At 47.2% G+C, this 21,257-nt stretch overlaps 1 long non-coding RNA gene across 2 annotated transcripts; it reads left to right on the top strand.

The window, feature by feature from the left end:
- Positions 1-470: 470 nt before the first annotated feature.
- Positions 471-20,746, top strand: LOC124098639 (uncharacterized). Of its 2 annotated transcripts, XR_006853649.2 has the most exons (5): positions 471-1,768; positions 2,896-2,955; positions 10,274-10,365; positions 19,890-20,039; positions 20,546-20,746. It is a non-coding gene; the product is annotated as an uncharacterized LOC124098639 (long non-coding RNA). The 2 variants fall into 2 exon arrangements; XR_006853650.2 differs by lacking the exons at positions 19,890-20,039; positions 20,546-20,746 and adding an exon at positions 10,733-12,383 and having other exon boundaries at positions 478-1,768.
- Positions 20,747-21,257: the final 511 nt, after the last annotated feature.

Genomic DNA, 21,257 nt, shown 5'->3' with positions numbered 1-21,257 from the left:
CCCTGAAGCCTTTGACTTTTTAGTCTCACTGCCAAGGCCTAGACCCAGCAGAAGACACTTTATAGAGTCAGTGGGACAATGGGAGGGAGGTGACTGAGGGACCTTCAGAACTGGGCTACCCAGGAGGCAGGGTTGCCTGGCCATGTCTTGCCCCACACTTTCATCATATGTCACCCATATTAAGTCATAAAGGTCAATCTTAACCAAATCTGTTGGTTACTCAATGGAGAGAGACTAGTACACATCGAGGGTGCCAGGAACAAGATCCAAAAACATCTTGGAAGACATGGAAAGGGGCTGAATCTAATAAGAAAATGTTTCACTTTCTTCGCTTGAGTGGAAAAAGGAATTGCATAAGCCCAGGAACGGGCATATGTGGCCGAGCAGCAAAAAAAAAAAAGGCTTAAAAGGCTTTTAGATAAAAGCAGGGTAAAAAGGAGCCATCAGCAGTTCTGATCCCTCCTCCCCATAAAGCTTAGTTGAGGTTGGGCTTCACCAGACAAGTTCAAAGTCGAAGTTGAGCTGGGCCAATCAGACTCCGCCCCCAAGAGAGAAACAGACACCATCTCTGTTTGTCAAGACCGTCTGAAAGCACTAGGGATGGTTGGTGAGGTGGAAAAGAAAAAGGATGCAATAACTATTCAAATATTGAGGAAGAGAAGTCAGACCCATGGTCCCAAGGAGGAGGACCAAGTTCACTGAAGTTGGACTTCATTTTCCACACAAGGATGCTCTTTGCAGCAGGCAAAATTGTCAAAGATAGACTGAGATGCTTCATGGGGAAATATGCCCTTTTGGGTGGAAAAGTTGGAATGATTTGTGCAGCATTTTGAAAGGAATCCAAGCATTGGATATGTGGTTGAGCAAGGTGTCAGTCATACCCTCTTATGGTCCATACTAATAGTAAACCATGTAATAACTAACATTAACTGAGCACTTATTATTGGCTGGGAACATGGTGCTCCATGCTTTATCTGAGCTACCTAATTCAATCCATACAATAATGCTATGAGATAGTAACTATGATTACTACCATCTCGGGGGTGAGAAAATGGGCTCAGGAAGGTGAAGAATGTGTCCAAAATCATGGAATGAAGAAATTTAGTGTGACTACATAGCACAGTATGATTGGAAACCCAAAACCCTCCCGAGGACATGAAGTCACCCTTCCATTTCAAGTCACTGTATTCTATTTTGCGAGTGCCATAGCTACCTTCAGTTTAGAGGCCTCCTTTTCAAATGAAACCACTTAATTGAACAGGGAGGAGCCAAGATCCTTGGGTCTGGGACTGATGGGGAAGAGGGAAGGCACAGAATTGAGGGTGCTCAGAGGACCCACACCTGGGATGTTGAGCGCAGGTGAAACACTTGGGAATGAGGCTCAACAAACAGCAATGGCTTCCCATAGAAGCTTCAGGCATGGAGACAGACTGATCACCTCCACCTGATCTAGCCAAAGTCACCTGCTACATTCCCTGGTCAAGGCAGAGAGATCTTAGGAGGAGAGAAAATAAAATAAAATGAGACTTGGGGTGGAAAGACGGTGCATACCCCTTCCAGCTCCAGCTCTGGGCTCTTGAGACTTCAACGCTGGTGTTCTGTCACCTGTCACCTTCAGCTGGACACTTTAATCTGCCCAGATCTTTTGCTGCGGAGCCTACTATGCAAAGATCTTCCAATCAGATGGTGCTATGAATCAGGGCTGTCCCAAGGAACTTGCCGGAAGAAATGAACGATAAGATTTCTGCCTCTGGTGACCTGCATTGAGGTACCCCCACTCCCCACCCCGCCCCACCTTTCTGTTCAGCATCTTCAATGCTCTCGTTTGGATGGAATTCTTGGTAAACCAGAAAGAGGTGCTTTGGTGGGAGAAGGGCGGAGGCCAATCAATCCTGGTTGCTCCAGGGTCCTTATAGCCTGGAGCTGCTCTGACAGGGGACTGCCTGACTGGCATTGTCCCGTGAAGGGATGCCACGTTCTTACCTCGCAGGCAAGGCCGGGGCGAGGGCTGGGGGTGGTGCGGGGCACGATCGGGGAGCGTGATACACATGTGTTCAGAGCCTAGCGGCTGGTCTCAGAACTGGGTCACCTCAAAGACGTGCGACGACGATCTGTCCCGATTGCTGGGATCGGATTTCGTCCTTCCTTGTCAAACCCAGCCGTGCCCCAGCTGCTGGCAGCACCAAGGCGCTCCTTTGTCCTCGCGTTCCAGGAGGCGGAGGAGCGAAGTGACACAAAGGGCCTGGCGCCCGAGCTCCCCACCCCGCTCTCTGGGTACCGGATCCTGGCGCTCACAGGGGCCCCGGGCCCCGGGTGTCTCAGGGGCAGGGGGGTGCGGGACCTCTGCGGTTTGGACTTTCCGGCAGGCGCGGGGCTGCAGCCTGACTTGGAGCAGCTCTTCGGATTGGAGGATGCTCCCCCTTCCCCTTCCCCGAATTCTTTGCAGCTTGTTTTTTTTTTTTTTTTTTTTTTTTTTTTTTGCTGACGCTGGAGCCCCAGTGCTTTTGCATTTGGCGACACCCTGTAATTGAAGGCGGGGTGGGGGGGCTGACCCAGAGCCGGATCTGTGCTATGCGACAGGCTCATGCTGCCCTCTAATGGCCCCTGCCTTGTTCGTTTCCAGGCTGGAAGGGGGCAGACTCGCAGGCCAGCCTCTTGGAGGGTCTGCGGGGGTGAATTTCCTTCCTTGTGGGTCAGTGAGCTTTTCCCCTTCCAGCTGCTCCAAGAAGCAATCGCTTCTCTTCGTGGGCAACAGATGTCAGAAGTCAGGCAGTGCTGGTGCGGCTGGAGGAGGGGAAATGGTCCAGCCCTTCTCTGCCTGACCCCAGCGTTTCTTGGCCCATCTCCCCCGTCCGTTTAGGAACAGAAGGGTCATCTTTTCCTTGTCCCTTGCAGCTCCTGACAGCTGGACAGAGGAAAGCACAGCGTGTTGGCAGAGGCGGTGCCTGTCAGCAGGTTTGTGCACACAAAGGGGGGCTTCCTTTTCCTGCCCTGCTGGTGGGGAGGAGTGTGTGTGGGGGGGGGTGGTGGCCACTGTGGATCCACCCCTCAGACTTTCCACTTGGCGCCTGGGGAGCCAACTCCAAAGCCAAACACAAACCTCTAGAAAAAAACATCTGCTGGGTTAATGTTTGAAGAACCTGAAGACACTGGTTGGAAACGGTCCAGTTCTGTTCAGAGGGGAATCTAATCCCACTTAATCAAGGAACAAAGTTCAGAGGTGTGGGAGGCAAGCCTGCGACGTGCTTCTGTTTTGGTAACTGGGAAGCTTTGTCACCAGAATTGATGGGAAGAAGCTGAAAGAGGGACCCATTTTCCTCCTGCAAGCTCAAATCTGGCCAAAGTAGAGCATGGTGCTATGAACGTGCTCCATGGCTGGGCAGGGAACAGGGCAAAAGTGGGTGCTCCTGAGTTTAGACTGTCCCATGTTGTGAAGTTTTTTGGGGAAAAAAACTAAGCATGAAATAGAGTACAGAGTGGACCTCCTTCAGCTTTTCTGAAATTGAGGGCTGGTGGTCACGGAGATTGATGAGGTCATACTGTCGGGGTCACAAACCACTGCTCTCCTCTGCCTGGTTGGTGGGGGGGGGGCAGTGGAGGCCAGGAAGTGGAGGAGGCTGAGCTGATATTTGAGTGAGCATTGTTTTCACATGAGGTTTACATACAAGTAGTCCACCCTCCCTTTTCCCTTTGTAGAGATGGAAAAGAAGAATTTATTTTATTTGGAACTTTGGTTGCAAAAGCCTGTCATTGGGAAATGAATCTTTCCCTACCCCTTGCCCCACTCAACCTTAAAGAATGATTTTTTTTTTTAAATTTCTTTTTGTTTCCTGATAATCCTGAACAAATTCTGGGGGGAAAAAAGTTAAAAATGTCACCCCTCCCCTCTCTTTCTCTCTCTCTTTTTGACAAAACTGACCTGAAATCTTGGCTTCATCTGTCTTTGGCTGCCTGATGGTGCATATGCAGCCCGAGACTGTATGGAGTGGGTTTCTAAAACAATAGAAGCCCTTGTGCATGTGCTGTCCTGGCCTAACAGGGCCACAGGGTCCTGTTCCCCAGCTGCAAGGGATTGGTGGTAAAGGGTAAAGCTAGCTCTTGGTACTGGCTCCCCCAAGGGACAGAGCTGGGTCTGAAATAAGTCGTATATATTCTAGCTTAAGATTTGGTTTGTTTTATAACCTCCACCCCCAAGTAAAAGATGGCATGGTGTGATCTGGGGTGATGGTTTTCCATCTTGTTCAGCCATAGCACTTTACACAGGTGTTTCCCCAAGGCTAGGTGCATGCCAAGCTGCTCAGTCTGCTCCTTGGAATAAAAGGGGGTAACCAGAAAACATCTAGAGATTCCATTGTTACTGTTATCAATTATTATTAGTAGTAGTGGTTAGTAGTGTGGGGATGGAACCCAGGGCCTTGTGCAGGCTGGGCAAGTATTATATACCACTGAGTCATCTCCAGCTGGAACTCCAGAGAATTCTTTAAGTCCCTGACATTTCATGATTCCCTGTGAATGTTCTTCTATGACGAGAAAAAGACAGGGATATCCACATGTCGATGTCCTGGGAGAATAGAACACAGCAGGAGACTTAATCTCAGCAGAATGTACACGAGGCCCCAAATACACCTGGTATAATAGGTAGCATGCCAAAGCCAGGCAAACCTTGCTCCTGGCTTTGCAAATTCCTACTTCTCTGAGCTTCAGCTTCTTCCCTGTTAAAATGAAGAAGCTGTGAACATTAGATTGTATGAATTCAGGGCTTAATATATTGTGAAGAATCCACATAGGTTTTTTCTTTTACATATATATATATATATATATATATATATATATATATATATATATATATATATTAATAACAGTGTTGGGGATCAAACCCAGGGCCTCAGACATGGTAGGCGAGCACTCTACGACTGAGGTACACTTCCAGTCCCAAGTTATTTTTAAAAGCCAAGATTAAAAGGGCCGAATGGTAGTGGAATGTAGAACTGGCTTCTGTGAGCCCTAGGCCTCATTTGGGCTTGTAGTCAGGTGAGGGAAGGAATTTAGAGTCAAGTAGGGAAAAAAAAAAAAGCTTTGGAAAATGAGGAGGCAGAAAGGAAGGAGACCTAGGACCTCTTGTGGAGAAAACAGCTCAGATCAGCTGAATGAATAGTGTGGGGAGCCGCCGTGGTCCAGGAAAATGGGAAAAAATGGAAGATACCAACTCTGATTCTGGGGAATCCAGCTCAGAGCAAAGTTTGGCAGAAGCCAGGTTTATGACCCAGAAATCTGCAGAGAGAAGTTCTGGCCAAAAGAGGAAAAGGGGAACTGCAGGGGCCCCAAACTGGGAACCAATCCAAAGCCACCAGTCTGCCAGGCAAGAGAGGAACTTAGAGCAACAGCCGGTTAAGCACCTGATTAATGAATAAGCTGTTGGCTGGTCCAGGTAAGGGTGCACCTGTGATTTACCTAATCCTGCCAAAGCTGCACCCTGAGAAATCCACACACTCAAGTTGTTTTTTACTCAAGCTGCTCGCCCGAAACCTAGATGTGTCGAGTAGCCTTGGGGGAAGGGACTCCCAGGAATTTTTTTTTTTTAAATCATACTTTTTTGGAGCGGGGAGGTGGGGGTGTTGATCTTGCCCATGAACAGAAGTGGCCATGAAAACAAAAATCAGAATTGTTTTATAAATGTGAGAACTAAAGAAGCTGTCCTAGAGCCAAATGAGAACACAAGTGAATTGTCTGTCATATATTGTTATAGACTTGAGATTACCTTTCAGCCTGTGGACTTTCTGATTTAGTTAGGTTTTAATTTTTATTCATCTAACTTCTCAAACTTTATTTATTTGCATTGCTGGCAATCAAACTGGGGGCCTCATGCATGCTAGAGGGGCTCTCTATCAACTGAGCTCTATCCCTAGCTCTTTTTCAAACTTTTAATTGAAGCATAACACACATTCAGAAAAGTGCCACATCCTAAATGTATAGTTTGATCAATGTTTGCAAATTAAAAATGCTCATGCAACTAACACACTGATTAAGAAACATTAATTTTCAATTAATTTAAACATTACCAACATCCGGGGACCTACCTTCTCTGGCACCAGCTCTCATTTCACATGGAGCTTTAGGGTTTCATATGCCTGTATTATTCCCCCTTCCAACCCTGCTTTCTTTTGAAAAAAAAATTTTTTTTTTCAGTATTGGAGATTGAACCCAGGGTCTTGCACATGTGAGGCAAGTAGTCTACCACTGAGCTATATCCCTAGCCCACACATAATATTATAAAATTGTGTTATCATATATAAAACATATATTTTAACCATTTCGAGTGTGCAGCTTAGAGACATGTTACATCACATTGTAGTACAGCCATCACCCCCATCACAAATTCTTTGTCTTCCAGAACAAGCTCTGTGCCCATTAAGCTCTAACTCCCCATCCCCCTTCTCCCAGCCCTTGGCAATCACCATTGCCTGTCTCTATGAGTTGTCTACTCTTGGGAATCCTATTTGTCCTTCTGTGACCGACTTATGTCACTTAGCATAATATCCTCAAGATTCATCCAAGTTGTACTATGTTCCCTTTAAATACTTAGTGAATATTCCATTGCGTGTACATACTCATTTTTTATTTTTCCATTCATCTTTTGGTGGACATCCGAATAACTTCCACCTTTGGCTATTGGAAACAATGAATAAGGGTTTATCAGTGTGTCTTTGAAACCCTGATTTCAATTCTTTGGGGCATACACCCAGAAATAGAATTGCTGGATCATGTGACAATTTCATTTTTAACTTTTTTGAGGAAGAGCTGTGCTGGATTTCCACAACTAGTGTAAATAGTATTTTTTTTGTGTGTGTGTGTGTGCCACGTGGAGATAGAACCAAGGGCCTCAGGCATGCTCCACAAGTGCTCCACCACTGAATTACACCCCCATCTCTATTGATATAATTTTTAACAAGCATCTAGTGTTGTAAGAAGTTACAATTTACTCAGGTTTTGCTTGTGTATTTCACAGTACCTCTTATTGTTCCAGTCCCATTAGCAGCAGGGCAGCATTTTGTAAGATTATTGGCTGCAGTAGAACATTTCTTTTTAAAAGTTCAACCAAAACCTCTGCTGAGCACATTTGTGGAAATCATGCCAGTTCTGTGATTCTAGTCCCCCCTGGGGACCTGGCTCACGGCTCTGTTTTGAATGCTCTAATAAGTTTCATACTCTGTAGGTCCAGATACCTGGGGGAAGATGTCTTTGGAGTCCTCAAGTTGGGCCTATTCACATGGCAATATTCTTTCTGATTTTAAGACTCCTTCTGTAATTTTATGATAGAGTACTCAGATCAGCCGTTCAGTTATCTTGACGATAAACACTTTATCCGATAAGATAACTCTGCATTTCCACGCCTCCTCTAAACTGGCTATTCTAATGAACCTCTCCATCCACCACCACCCCATTGGAAAAAAAAATGCAGTTGAATCACCTATTTGTAGAGCCCCTGAAACCAGGATGGATCACATTCAATACTTTAAAAAAATCATTTTTGTAGATTGTTGAGAAAGAAATATGTTTCAGATGATCCTGTTTAGAGCTGTGTGTTAACCTCTAAGAGGCCTAGCTGAATTGTTGCAGTGAGTTCTAGCTAGGCTCAGGGCAGTAAGGGAAGTGTGTCCCAATGTGGTCTATTGGAGGGTGGTGACCACATAATAGCCATCATTTCCTCAGAGGAAGGAGTGCCCAGGAATAGAAATGAGGGCCTGGCGGTCTCACTGTCCCTCCCTAAGGCTGCCAGCCTATGATGGTGGAGAGGGAAGGTCTGTTTCCATGTTCTCTGGAATCTCAGGACGAGTGTGGGATAGGGAGAGCATGGTAAGGCAAAGCCAGGGGTCCTGGATATGAATCCCTCTTCTGACTTGTAGCAGAAATGTGACACTGAGCAATTCACCTTGTAAGGTGACATGTAGAAACAGTAACATATACAGAGATCTTAAGCTGTGTTTTATATGCATTTTTTAAATGCATAGATTCCCAGAAAGCTGTCAGGCCTCTGGGCTCATTTTGTTGGTTTGTGGTTCCAGACTGAAAGCAGATTTTGTCTGAATCCAAATTCACCCTGTGGATTTTGTTTTGAAAGCTTGCAGTCATTCAGAAGATGTTGCTAGATCGTGTGCAGGGATGGGGTGTGTCTATGTGTGCATGCGTGTGTGTGCATGTGTGTGTGCACGTGCATGGGTGACAACGGAAGCTGGTGCTTATGGTTTGCCTTAGTTTTCAGGGAGGGGAGCAAGATGCCCAGCAGAGGCAAGACAGGGTGCTTTCCCATGGCTAAGGAGTCAGTGTGTTTGAATGGTTGCTAGCTTTCTGTTACTGTGACAAATACTGGTGATAAGTTAACTTAAAAAGAAGAAAAGTTATTTGGACTCACAGTTTTAGCAATTTGAATCCATGATTGCTTATCCCATTGTCCAGGCCTGTGGGAGGCAGCACAACACGGTAGGGGCGGAGCCAAGCTGCTCACCTAATAAGGGGGGGGGGCATGGGAGATGGAGGTGTCAGGGTCCCAATACCCCATCAAGGGCACGCCCCAGGAACATAACTTCCTCCCGCTAGGCCCCACCTCCTAAGGTCTCCACCCACTCCCAGCAGCGCTTTAGGCTGGGACCCAAGGTTAAACACTGGAACCTCTGAGGGACTTCAGGAAACCACAGCAGTTTGGGATTCCAGAGGGAGCCCTGGGAATCTGATTAGACCTTGAAAGGAAATGACTGCTTGGTGTCCCCTGTGAGCAGAATGGGGCAAGGAGGAGGGGCCGACCTTCCTAAGGACCTGGGTGCAAAGGGGCTTCCTCAGGCAGCATCCACCAGAGCAGGATGTTGACAGTTGGGGTTGCTTCCTGTGTGGGATGGGTGGGGCGGGGCCTCTTCACAGCGACCTTAGTTTATCTTGGGGAGAGAGATTCAAATGCTCCCCAGGGACAGCAATGGAGATTTTCTGAGCAGATTCTGGGTCCACACCGTTATGCTTTGGCTGTCTGCACAGAGTGACAGAAAGTGGTTTCTTTGCGTCTGTGAGAGTCAGTCAGTTACAGGAAATTTGAACTTGCCTGTGTCCAGCTCTGTCAGGATCAGTGGAGATCTTTGACAGTCACAGTGCAGGACAATGTGAACCACATGTATCATTTCAAGTTTTTAAAAAGTAACTACAAGGGGCTGGGATTGTGGCTCAGCAGTAGAGCACTCACCTAGCACATGTGATGCCCTGGGTTTGATCCTCAGCATCACCTAAAATAAAAATAAATAAAATAAAGCTATTGTGTCCAACTACAACTAAAAAATAAATATAAAAAAAGTAACTACATTATAGCCGGGTGCAACAGCACATCCCTGTAATCCCAGTGGCTTGGGAGGCTGAGGCAGGAGGATCAGGAGTTCAAAGCCAGCCTCAGCAAAAGCGAGGCGCTAAGCAACACAGTGAGACCTGTCTCTAAAATAAAAATACAAAAAAAGGCCTGGGGATGTGGCTCAGTGATTGAGGGCCCCTGAGTTCAATCCCTGTATCCATACCCCCCCGAAAAAAAGTGACTACATTATAAAAAGTAAAAAATAAAGAGGCAAAGTGAATTTTTATATTTCATTTTACCTAATGTATTAAAACTGTGTCTTTGCAGCATGTAATCAATATGAAGTACCAAGAATCCAAAAATATATTAATATAAAAATATCCATAATATACTTTACTTTTTTTTTTTTTTTTTTCATTTAGATATTTGAAATCCGGGGTATATTTTATCCTTAGCTCATCTCAATTTGAACTAGCCATGTGCTCAGCGACCACCTGTGGCTCCGGATTACTGCGTACAACTACACTAGGGATTTCTTCTGGGCAGGCTTCTCTGTCCAGGGACATGCAGCAATGCTGCAGGCATTTTTAATAGTTATGCTGGGAGGGGTACTACTGGTAGCTCGTGGGTAGAGGCTGGAGTTGTTGCTAAACATCTTACAAGGCACAGGGAACAACAAAGAATACTCTGTTCTAAGGTACTGGTAGTGCCAAGTTTGAGAGACCTGGTTTAGGCCAAGCTCTCTCTTTCTCTATCCCCTGATGGTGTGGTTTGGATAAGTGTTCTCCAAAGGCCCATTTGTTAAAGGGTTGGTCCCCAGCCTGTGGAGTTGGTAGAACATTTAGGAGGTGGGGCTTATGGGAGGAATTTAGCTCATTGGAGGTGTGCCCTTGGGAGGGATGGCTGGACCCTCTTCACCTTTCTTTTTTTGCCTCCTGGTTGCTGAAGGGTGAGCAACTTGTAACACCACACACTGCCCACCATGATGTGCTTCCCAAGGAAATAGGACCATCCAATCATGGACTGAAACCTCTAAAACTGTGAGTCCAAATAAACCTTTTGTCTTTATAAGCTGATTATCTCAGGTATTTGTTACAGTAATGGAAGACTATCTAATGCACCAAACTATTTTTCTTTTATCTTTTCCCCCTCCCATAGTAGCAGAAATGAGGCACCAAGAGTTGGTTGGTAGGAGGACAGATGCTGGTACACAGGGCTCTTGATCTGGGTCCTAGGGAATCCCCAGCATCACAGATGGGAGGGTAGCAGGTATTCCCCATCCTTCCTCCAGCACAGCTCAGCAGAGGAATATAAATGTCAGGACACAAGCCACAATCCAGAAACCACCCCCACCTCCCATGAAGTTCCTCCACACAAGAGTTTCTTTTGTGTTTCATGAAAATTTAGGGAAAATTCATACACTTGTCAGAACCTGAGGACGGGTCCAAGAGACAAAGGAAATGCTGAACCCAGCAAGAATTCTGCAGCTGACCCTCGGCCAGCAGTGGAGGAGGTCTTCAAAGCATGGGGTGTCAGAGGGGAGCATCTTGCAATGAGATCGGGTTTCTTACACAACCACGAGAGGACCCTGAACAGTTCCTGAAAGTCTCATCAGTCAGTAAAAAGTACTTTACACTGAGCAGAAGCCACAGCTTAAAGGTACAAGGACTAACTGTGGTGACTTCTCCTTAGTCTCCTGAGGGGCTCTTTTTATCCCCAGTAGATACAGACGTGGAAAGACACTGGCCAGGGAATGAGTGGTCGAAGAATAAATGAACTGCACAGAGAAGCTGAAGCCAGAAGCTGACCTTTGTTCTTTGTTTCATTGTTAAACCACCCAATTGTTTTATAGTTGTTCTTTGCTGACCCTTGGCCTCCTTGGCTGGTGGTGTCACCTCCCTCCTTTCTCCTATCCAGCCCCATTCTGCATTCCTGAATTTATTTGTGGGTGGATTCACTCCACCTTGGAAATGGGGTGACACCCTTGCTCCTTGGGTGTAGCCTTGGGACTACCTGCAAAAAAAAAAAACCAAACAAAAAAAACCCTTCCTTTTCCTGTGTCCCACACTCCTGGCACTTCCTGAATCGGTGACCTCTGGGCCCTTCTTGAGCCTGTCCAACCTCTACAGGGAGAAGGGTTCCTTTCTGCACGTTTCTGCTGATCCCGAGTCCTGCAGCCTACGCTGACACAGATTTCACACACATGGAGAGACTCCGTTAGTTGGCAAACCGTAGGCGATCATTTATTCACTTCTCGGCTTGTAATCTATTTGTGACTGTGGCTTATTTTTGCCCATTTTTATGTGTTTTTTTTTTTTCCATTCGTTGGCTTAACAGGGGATGAGCAAACAGAACTCAAACAAGCACCATCCATTTTGTCATTAGGACATGTGAAAGGCAGAGTTGGGGAGGAGGTGGGAGCTCCTGGAACATGAGACTAGAGGAGAAGCTGTGGGCTGTCACGCACGGCTGAGACTCCACTCGGTCTGCGTAATCGTGGGCTGAGAGCCAGACTTCTGGCCCCCAAAGATGTCCAGATGTCAAGGATTGAGAGGCACCTGGGAATCCCCAGCCCTCTGATCCGGGAGGGCAGCCGGGACCCTTCTCCCCTTGGTCACCCTGGTTTTCCCAGGCTGTTGTGGGAGATGGATCTGCCTTGCTCCACTGGGTGTGCTGGGTATCTGCTTAACGGCCCCCCAGACAACAGTCTCGGCCCTTGGAAGTGGAAAGTACGGTGCCTGAAAGCTGAGAACCAGAGACTTCTCTTAGAAAAGAGGGAGCGCACCCTGCACCTGACCTGAAGCTGGATGGGTCTCCTCGGTGTCCTCCAGCAGTGGGCACACACCTTTGGTCATAGTAAGAGCCGGATACGAGGTGACAACCACAGCAGCCACTGAGTGTGTTCATGGGGGGGACCTGTCCCCCAGAGCGGCCTGGTCCAAGCACAGGACCGTTCCCTACACCAACGAATTACAGATGAAGTCCTTTGTTGATGGGGAGAGCTGCGTCTTCAGGGAGCTGAGGGGTAGCTTGAAAAAACTGGTTTCCTTTCCGCTTCCTGCTCTTGTCATTATTTTACTTATAAAGCAATATATTCAATGTCCTTTTAAGTTAGACAAAGCCCAGAGTTGAAGGATCTGTTTCAAGGTGCAGTGGGTTTTCTCAGATCACTCGGGAGGGCGCTGTGGAGTCTCGCAGGCTCCTGGCTCTCAGCTCAGCAGCAGCCCTGCGCTGCGTGAGGAGGGGGCAGCTGCGCATCGGCTCAGCCTCTGCGGCTCGGCTCAGCTCAGCAGGGCCGTGAACTGAGAAGCAGAGGAGGCTTCCCTGCTGCCGTGCAGCTGAGGTGCACCCCCCTCCCACCCCATGCAGGTAGCTCCTGCAGCTGGACCGCCGGGTGACCTGCTATGCAACGTGGCCTGGTCAGACGCCAGGACCCTGCCGACCCCCGCGTGCAAACACCGCGGTCCACGGGGAGGAAGCGCCCAGGGCCCAGTTCTGCAGGCGTGTTTACTGATCCAGCACATCGCCTTAGCTGGATCTGAACGAAAACATTTTTGGACGAGGATGAACATTACAGATGCTTTCATGAAACCACTTCGGAGCCCATTTGGCCCAGCTTCTCCACGGGACACGGGGCTCCTCCAGTGGCTGTAGGAGGGCGGTGTGCTCCTGGCGTGGAACTGAGGCCAAGCATGTCATCTGGGAACCACATCTGGCTCTTTCTGCACCATCCTCGGTCCCTGTTGCTTGTGTTTTGATTCTGAGAGCTGATTCCGTGTTTTGGCCGAGGGTGCAAAAGCCATTTTTAGTGGGCACAAAAGAAAACCTGATGTTCTGACTGCCCTTATTTGTCTGGACTTTTTTTCCTAACACAGCTTCAAAACTTTGGGAGCCCAGAAACTTCTAGGAAGACAGACCGGGGTGGGGGTGGGGGGGCTTTAATGACACGCGAACGGATCTTAAAACCATCCATCTTGCAGCTTGTCTATGTTTGAGGACTGAGTGTGAAGCCTGGGACATAAAAACCAATCTGCGCAGCCGACTCGGGCCGCCAGGGCTGCAGCCAGCGCCCCGCCGCCACCGCTCCCCCCCCCCCCCCCCCCCCCGCCGGCCTTTTGGAATGGCGTCTGCTGAGCCCTGGCGCTGGCTGCGGCTCCTGCAAACCATCACTGCTCACTTTTGCACGCCTCACATCATCTACCGAAAAGAAAACACACTCAGGCGCTGGCGCTTGCCTCTCTGTCCTTCTGTGGCAATTCTCTCTGAGTGTCCTCTCCCCCGCCCCAGCCCAGAAGGGTGGCCAGGGAAAGCCTGAGCGCCAGATGTAAGGGGGGAGGGGTGGGGGCTGCAGTGTCCTCTGTCATCCTACCCGGCTGCCCTCGCCCTCTGCCCTCTTTCCTTGGCACTTATCTCAGTTCCTGACAGATTTCCACACGCAGGGACTAGATTCTGGCCCTCAGAGCGTGGCTGCTTCGGAGGGGGAAGGGCATGTGCTGATGAGGTTGGGCCTGGGGACCCAGGAGACTCCCTCTGCCAGGAGCCTCTCTGCCAGCTTCTGGGAGCCCCCCTTCCTCACAGGCTCCAGAGATGCACAGAGCAGCCTCCCCACCCTTCACCTTCCCCCTCCATTAGGAAAGCGGCTTGTTTGCCTTCCTCTTTCAACACTTGGACATTTATCACACACCCAGGAGAGTTCAGAGGACCTTGGAGCTCCCCCTGGTTAGGACATGGGGGAGACGAAGAATTACGACGTCACTGCTCCCCAGAGGTGGTGGTGCAACTCGGAAATGCAATCCCACATAAAAAGGTCTCCATGGATCTATATGTGACCGGTTTGTAAAAGCGCTCAGAGGGATCTGGGCATTAGGCATAGATAAACCCAGGCCGGGTGTAAACAGTTGGGGGGAGGCAGATGGGGTCCTGCAGGAGGAGGGAGCCCTCCGCCCACCTCCCTGGCAGGTGAGAGACTCTGTTGGGGCCTGGAACCAGGAATGAAACAAGCCTTCCCCTCACCCTGTTTCCAGACCTTTCTCAGCAAGGGCTGGACGTGAACACAATTCACACTCCAGACTTCTTGAACAGCAGTCTGTATTTTACTGAAAAAGTTCTCTAAGGACGTGAAGGGTGAAAGTTTGGGTGTCATGTGGATCAACATGGTGGAAACTTCTGGAAAAAAAAAATCCCCTTACTCATTTGTGTCTCCAGTTCTCTGCCTCCTGGAGACTGCTTAGAATCCCCCTCACCCCCACCCTACCTGGAGACTGAGACACAACAATCACAAGTTCAAGACCAGCCTGGGCAATTTAGCAAGACTCTGTCTCAAAATAAGTTGGAAAGATCTGGGAACTCAAAGACCCGTCAATGGTCAGCTCATTTTGCTTGGTACAAAAAGTTCAAACTGTCCATTCCCTTAAGGATGGTCTCTCTTACCACCAGCCTCTCCTCCACTTCCTCCTCCATCTCCAATAAAACCCAGAGCCCTCCCTGGGCCCCACTCAGGTGCTTCCCCTGCCGACTGTCACTCATCAGATTCCTCTTTCAGCCCCCTCTCCTTCTCCTTCCCTTTCTCTGTCTCTGTTAAAGATCCCTGCTCCCACCTCCAGACCCTCACTGCAGGAAGGTCAGCTCCTGAGTGCCCACCTGCACAAGGACTCACTCAGATTTACATGGGACTGTCAAAGACTTTCCTGACACTGAAAATAGGGATGTGTTTAGTCATGAATTCAGTCTGGTCCTCCAGGCTGTTCTCCTGGGCTTTCTGATTTATACCAACTTTTGCAGGTGTCTGTGCACCAGACATACCATTTTATGTTTCAATAAAGCCAAATAGGCTACTCTTCATGAAGACTTTCAAAGAAAGCAGGACATCCCTGATGCTTATAGACTAAAACCTTAGAGGAAAGACTTTGGAATCCATTCCCTCTGTTTCCTTTCAAAAACAGATTGGCCAAAGGCATGGCATTTCAGTCCACAAAGAGAGAAATCTGCCTGTAACTGTAGATGTGGATTAGAGGGCATTAAGTAGAGTGACTCTGGTCTTGGCTCTTGGTGACTGAGTTACTCTGTTTCTGTTACTGTTTTAGTTTGCTTTCTGTTACTATAGCATGATCACAGAGACTGGGTGAATTATAAGCAAAAGAAGTTTATTTGGATCAGGATTAGGTGACTTATGATGTTCGAGAGGATGATGTTGGCATCTAGTAAGGGCCTTTCTACTGCATCTATCTGGCTAAAGACACAGAGAGAGGAACTGTGGTTGAACTCAACCTTTGTATCAGTCACAAGATAACAAACCCAGGCCTGTGATATCAGCATTAAGACATTCATGATTCCTCTTGAGATGCTCACTCCACTGACACAGGCTCAGTCTGGAAGGCTGAACCTCTCGGTGTTGAAATAGAACTTTCTGTGCCACTCCCAACATTACCATAATATCCTCTAGAGCAAGGATCCTCTGAAGTATCCAGCCTATAATTCAAGGTCTCCTTGGCGACGATGAGCTCTTAGCTCCCATCTTTAGTTCCAGTGATAATCTCATCCTCTGAATAAAGAAGCCAAATAGGTTGCCAGCTAATCCAAGACTTGTGAGCAATAAGCAAAATAGTCAATCCCAAGTGTCCTCCACCTGTGGAGGACCTCCACACCATCTGGCCTCTGTCCACCCCTCCTGCAGTCATCAACCACCCACGCTGGGTTTCTCTTAGCAAACCTCCAACCCCCAGGCACAATACCCCTTTGCCTTCCCATGGATAGGTCAGCAATGCATGGGGACCATCATGCCTCAGGGGTTTACTGAGGTCCCTACTGACTTTTCTCTAGGACACCAAATGCAGACCTGAGAGATCTAACCTTCCTCGGCAACTCTGTCCTCATCCAGTGTGTAGGTGACATTTTTCTGTGTACGTCCGATCTTGGCAGCTCAGTTATCACCACCTGCTATTTACTCCGTGCATTTGCCCACAGGGGACATCAGTTCACTAAAACCAAGGCGCAGTGATGGGGTCCTCAAGTTGCAACCCCAGGGGCGAGCTATCTCCTGTGAAAGGAAGAGCTCATTCTCTGCAGAATCAACACCATCGTTGATTTTCCTCTTCCTAAGAGTAAATGCTGCTGTCAGATGAGTCCCAACCACTGCTGGCTCGGTAGGAGTGATCCACTCCATCTGTACACTCACTCCATGAAGTTCAGAGCCTGCTGCTCACTAGAGAATACCCAGCACCCGTTCCCACACTCGTCTCCTGCAAAATCACACCACTGCCTCCCTCTTGCACCACCATCTGTGGCTCCAAAAATCTCAATTCAGCCACCCTCCCTCCCTCTCCTTTGAGGGTCGACCTCAGGACTGCTTCAACACCAGGCCATCTCTAGCCCTTCCACACCAGGACACCACTAAAACGGCTCTCCGAGGCCCTCAATTTATATTCTGTGGCTGGTTCTCCCCTTGAGTTACAAGTGAGAAGTTTCAATGGTGCTTACTTCAAGCTAAAAATGAGAAATTTCAATGATCAGATTGCCATCACCTCACTGAGTTCCAGTCCATACCTGAGGTTAATTTGACCCAAGTGTTTGAACCGATGGCCCTCGCCTGAGCTTCCACACTAGCATGAGATAAGAGACCCAGTGTTCACGGATAGCCAATATGCTGTGGGGATTGTGCACCATTCTGCTATGGACAGAGGCCTCATGACAGCTGCAGGGACACTCATCAAAAAAAGGAACCCGTACTGGGCAATGATATCGGTCAAATTACATTTTATATTGAGTGCATGGAATGAATAAGTAACAACAAATCCCACCACTGTGTACAACTCTAATGCAAATTGCTAACCTAAGACAGTCTTTGCTGCTGCCCACTGAACTGTTCCCAAATCTGTTATCACTCTAGTACTCAGACCTCCAAAGTGAGAGGAAACTCCTTGTCTGACAGGAAGACAGCTGCTTCCCAAGAAAACCCTTCCTGATGGCCTGCAGAACCTCCTTCAGTGACAGAAACTCTGCTCCAGAAACTTCAGGCACAACAACTGCTATCTCGTGAGCCTGGTAAAAGTAACTGGAAACAAGTTGGGTGCTCTATTCACCCAGATGAACCTTGGCAGCACCCAGATGATCAGCACCCAGATGACTTAACATCCCTCACCTGAAGTTCTGTCTGGACCTTCTGGAACATGACACATGGTAAAGGAAATCTGAAAGGCCTCCTGATGGTGAATTTTATGTGCCAACTTGACTGGATTACAGGTGCCCAGATAGCTGGTGAAACATTATTTCTGTGAGTTGTGGGCTCTGCCCACTGTGGAGGTTCAGGTAGGTCATGTGGGAGCACTAAGCCTGCGCAGAGGAAAGTACTGGACTCAGTTCCACAGGATTTAGCTACAAATTCCTCCCATGAATATTGTTTTTATTTTTCTTTATGAATGTTTTCTAAGGACAATGAAATAATCCAGTTTCCTTAAGATCAGTGATTTTTAACCCAGGATAATCTTGCTCTTCAGGAACATTTGGCAATGTCAAGAGACACTTTCCACCGTCACAATCTGAGGGGACTAAAGGCTATCAGCATCTAGGAGGTGAAGGCCAGGGACAATGCTACCCATCCTGTAATGTGTAAGACAGCCCCAGGGCAAAGAATAATTCTGCCCCAAGTGTCCCAGGAGTGCAGGTGTTGGGAACCAACCCTCGGCTTAGACGACAATGTGTTTCCACGACACTCTCCAACTTTATTTGAGGAACAAAAAGAACTTACCCAGTTTGCTCCAGGGATGGAGGCTGATTCTTACAGTACTGTTCTGCCTTTGAATTTTATGAGTTTCTGTGTGGAAATAGAAACAAAATCATGGTCTTGTTTCTGTACAAAAATTGGTGTTGGTCCCATCGTGAAGGGCCACTCTAGGAAATAAGGTATTGGTGCTGAAAGAGATGCTTCAACGTGGCGGTAGCACGGGGCCCTGGCTCCCATGCCAGCTTGCTGGGTGTCTTTGGGAGAGTTGCTGTCCTCTGGGGGAGGAACTGAGGCCTCTTCACACCCCACTGCTGGGTGCAGGAGAGCTGATCCGAGAACAAGTCCATGCATGAATCAGCCCAGAGAGCTACTAAAGCACAACAAAATCATAGAGGAATAAGGAAGGACCAACCACCCTGGCTCTGCCCTTCCACTCCCCATGTGCTCACTGTGTGGCCCACTTCCCCTCATCTGTGTGGGCTTGAGAGCCAGCTGTTGAGAAAGGACAAGGTCTGGCCACCAGGAAGGCCAGCTGGGGGTGAGCTCCCCGCTCCAGCGAGGGTGAGGCCCTGGTTATGTGAGAACAGGCTGGGCAGAGGGAGCCCTGTGGCATGTTTTCAAAATGAGGTCTGGGGTGAGCAGTGGCCTGGGAGCGCAGTCAGCCCTCGGGTCCAACCCAGGGGAGACTGAGAGTATCCAGAACAACACTGCACTCTACTGAACATGGGTGTTTTTTCCCTTGTAAAAAAACAACATCAACAAAAAAACAGTGTGATAAGTATTTACATAGCATTTCCATTGTGTGTGTGTGTGTGTGCATATACACGTATATACATATATATACACACACTATATATATGCATATATACACACACATATATATAGTTCTAGTTATATGTAAATGTTATGTCATTTTTTTGGGGTGACAGACTTGAACATCATGGATTTTGGTCTCCTGGGGAACATGTGGGTGCCTGAATCCGAGGATGCCAAGAAAAAAACTATACTCTCAAGAAAGAAATGGGGACTGGCCTCCGATATTTTAATATCCCTCTTTGAAAAGATCTATTCATTTTTCTGGGGTGAATTATAGCTTGCGATGATTTGTCTTATTAGTATAACTCCAGAAGCTGAATTTCTGTTTTTAATTGGAAAGAAGTTGATGGGTGTTTTCTTTTTAAAATTCATTTTTGGTTTTAGAAACAGGTCGAGTAGGTGATTTAATGAATATACGTATTAAATCCTTATAAGTTTTACATAGGTAATCCATGCACATGGTAAGTAATATAAATATTAAAAAAGGTGTACAGAGAAAGAAATAAGTCTTCCTCCTTATCTCAGGAGCAGAAGATCCTTATTTTATTAACAACTTGGTCTTGGGGGAACTGGAGAAGTTGAAGAGTTGATGATTTAGGGGAGCATACCCCAAAGTGAGGTTTTCTATGTGACATCTCAGGAAAAAACAGGGTCCCTGGCCAGAGGCTGGATGGGGTCAGGAAGACAAGGGAAATAAATGATCACACACAATTTAGATAGTTGTTTGGCTGCTTCATTTAGAAAAACTAGAAGGAAAAACATGACACCCCACCACCACCACAAACAACAACAACAACAACAATAACACCCCTCCAAAACAAACAAACAAACAAACAAAAAACCCACAGAGGAATAGCAACGGGGCAAGAATTGGAAGTTTGGAGTTACAGGTTGGACTCGTATTGAATTTTCTTCTGGAATAGTTCACTAAGGTGTATTCATCAATGACTTACGTACTTCCTCCTGTGCCGTTATTTTCAGAGTAGTTGGCTAACACAGTGGAGTAACCATTGTCTTTCTATGTTTCAGAAAATTCTGATTTGGATGATGCCTCCAACGCTCAGCCAGGGACTTCACATGCTCACCCTGTGCTTGCTCTGAGTCCAGCTGGACTCCCATGTTTTGGGGTCCTCTGTGGGATTCTGCACTCCAGGGGCATCACCGATCTCATGTGAATGGGTCAGCAGGGAAGAGTGGACCCCCATATTGTATATAGCTTCTCTGCTCAAGTGCATGCTCCTGTAGGACTTCCCTTCTAAGCCCTAAGTTAAAAAATAATATTATTGAGAATTTCAAGGTGGCAGCAGCAGAATATCACACCAAGTGCGAGACCCCTCTGGGCACCGGGGCCCGTGCATCACCTGTGTAGCAATCCCTGCTGAGGGGTCTTGAAACCATGAGATAAGCCACCTGAGGCTAAAAGCAGTGTCTTGAGGATGGAAGAGCCAGGCGTTGGGAGGAACTGGGTATCCTGATGACCTGGATGAACCATCAGTTTTAATCTCTTGGGACCTAAACAGACTTCCTATCATCTGAGATAAAAATATCGTTGTTTTAAAGGCTGGGTTAAGCTCAGCATTCTGTTACTTGCAGTAGAAACCTTTCTAGTGTATACGGGAGGACGATTTGTCTATAATAAGTGAATGCCATACTAATGTACCTCCTTTTCCCTTACCTGTCTGCAGGTCACTGTCCTACACTTCTGACAAAGGTGGCCACTTAACTCTGACTACCTCTTAGTCCTGAGAAGACTTTGGAACTCAAAAGCTAAGAAGACTAAGGGACCATGTTGGAAATCAAACTTTGCAATTGGATTCCAGATGAATGCCATTCCAAACAATTATCGAGCCAAAATTCCCTCCATAAAGATGCTGTATTTACACACACTTCTTCTTTTTCTAATTTTTTAATTTGTTCTTTTTAGTTGTATATGACAATAGAGTGTATTTTGACATATCATACATACATGGAATGTAACTTCCATTCCTCTGGTTGTATATGATGTGGAGCTACACTGGTCGTGTATTAATATAGGAACATAGGAAAATTATGTCCAATTCATTCTGCCCTCTTTCCTATTTTTCATTCCCCTCCCTTACCTTCATTACCCTTTGTCTAATCCAGTGAACTTCTATTCCTCCCTCCCCACTTCCCTTATTGTGAGTTAGCATCCACATGTCAGAAAGAACAATTAGCCTTTGGTTCTTTGAGATTGGCTTATTTCATTTAACATGATACTCTCCAGCTCCATTCATTTACCTGCAAATGCCATAATTTAATTCTTCTTTATGGCTGAGTAATATTCCATTGTGTATATGAACCATATTTCTTTTGTCCACTCATCTGTTGAAGGGAACCTAGGTTGATTCCCTAGTTTAGCTATTGTGAATTGAGCTG

Source organism: Marmota monax, unplaced genomic scaffold (assembly GCF_021218885.2).
Source record: "Marmota monax isolate L192 unplaced genomic scaffold, Marmota_monax_Labrador192_F-V1.1 WCK01_AAM20220418_F8-fsc00029, whole genome shotgun sequence".
NCBI classification, from domain to species: Eukaryota; Metazoa; Chordata; class Mammalia; order Rodentia; family Sciuridae; genus Marmota; species Marmota monax.
Note: the sequence above shows the minus strand (reverse complement) of the source record. Positions and strands in the feature narration are given on the sequence as shown.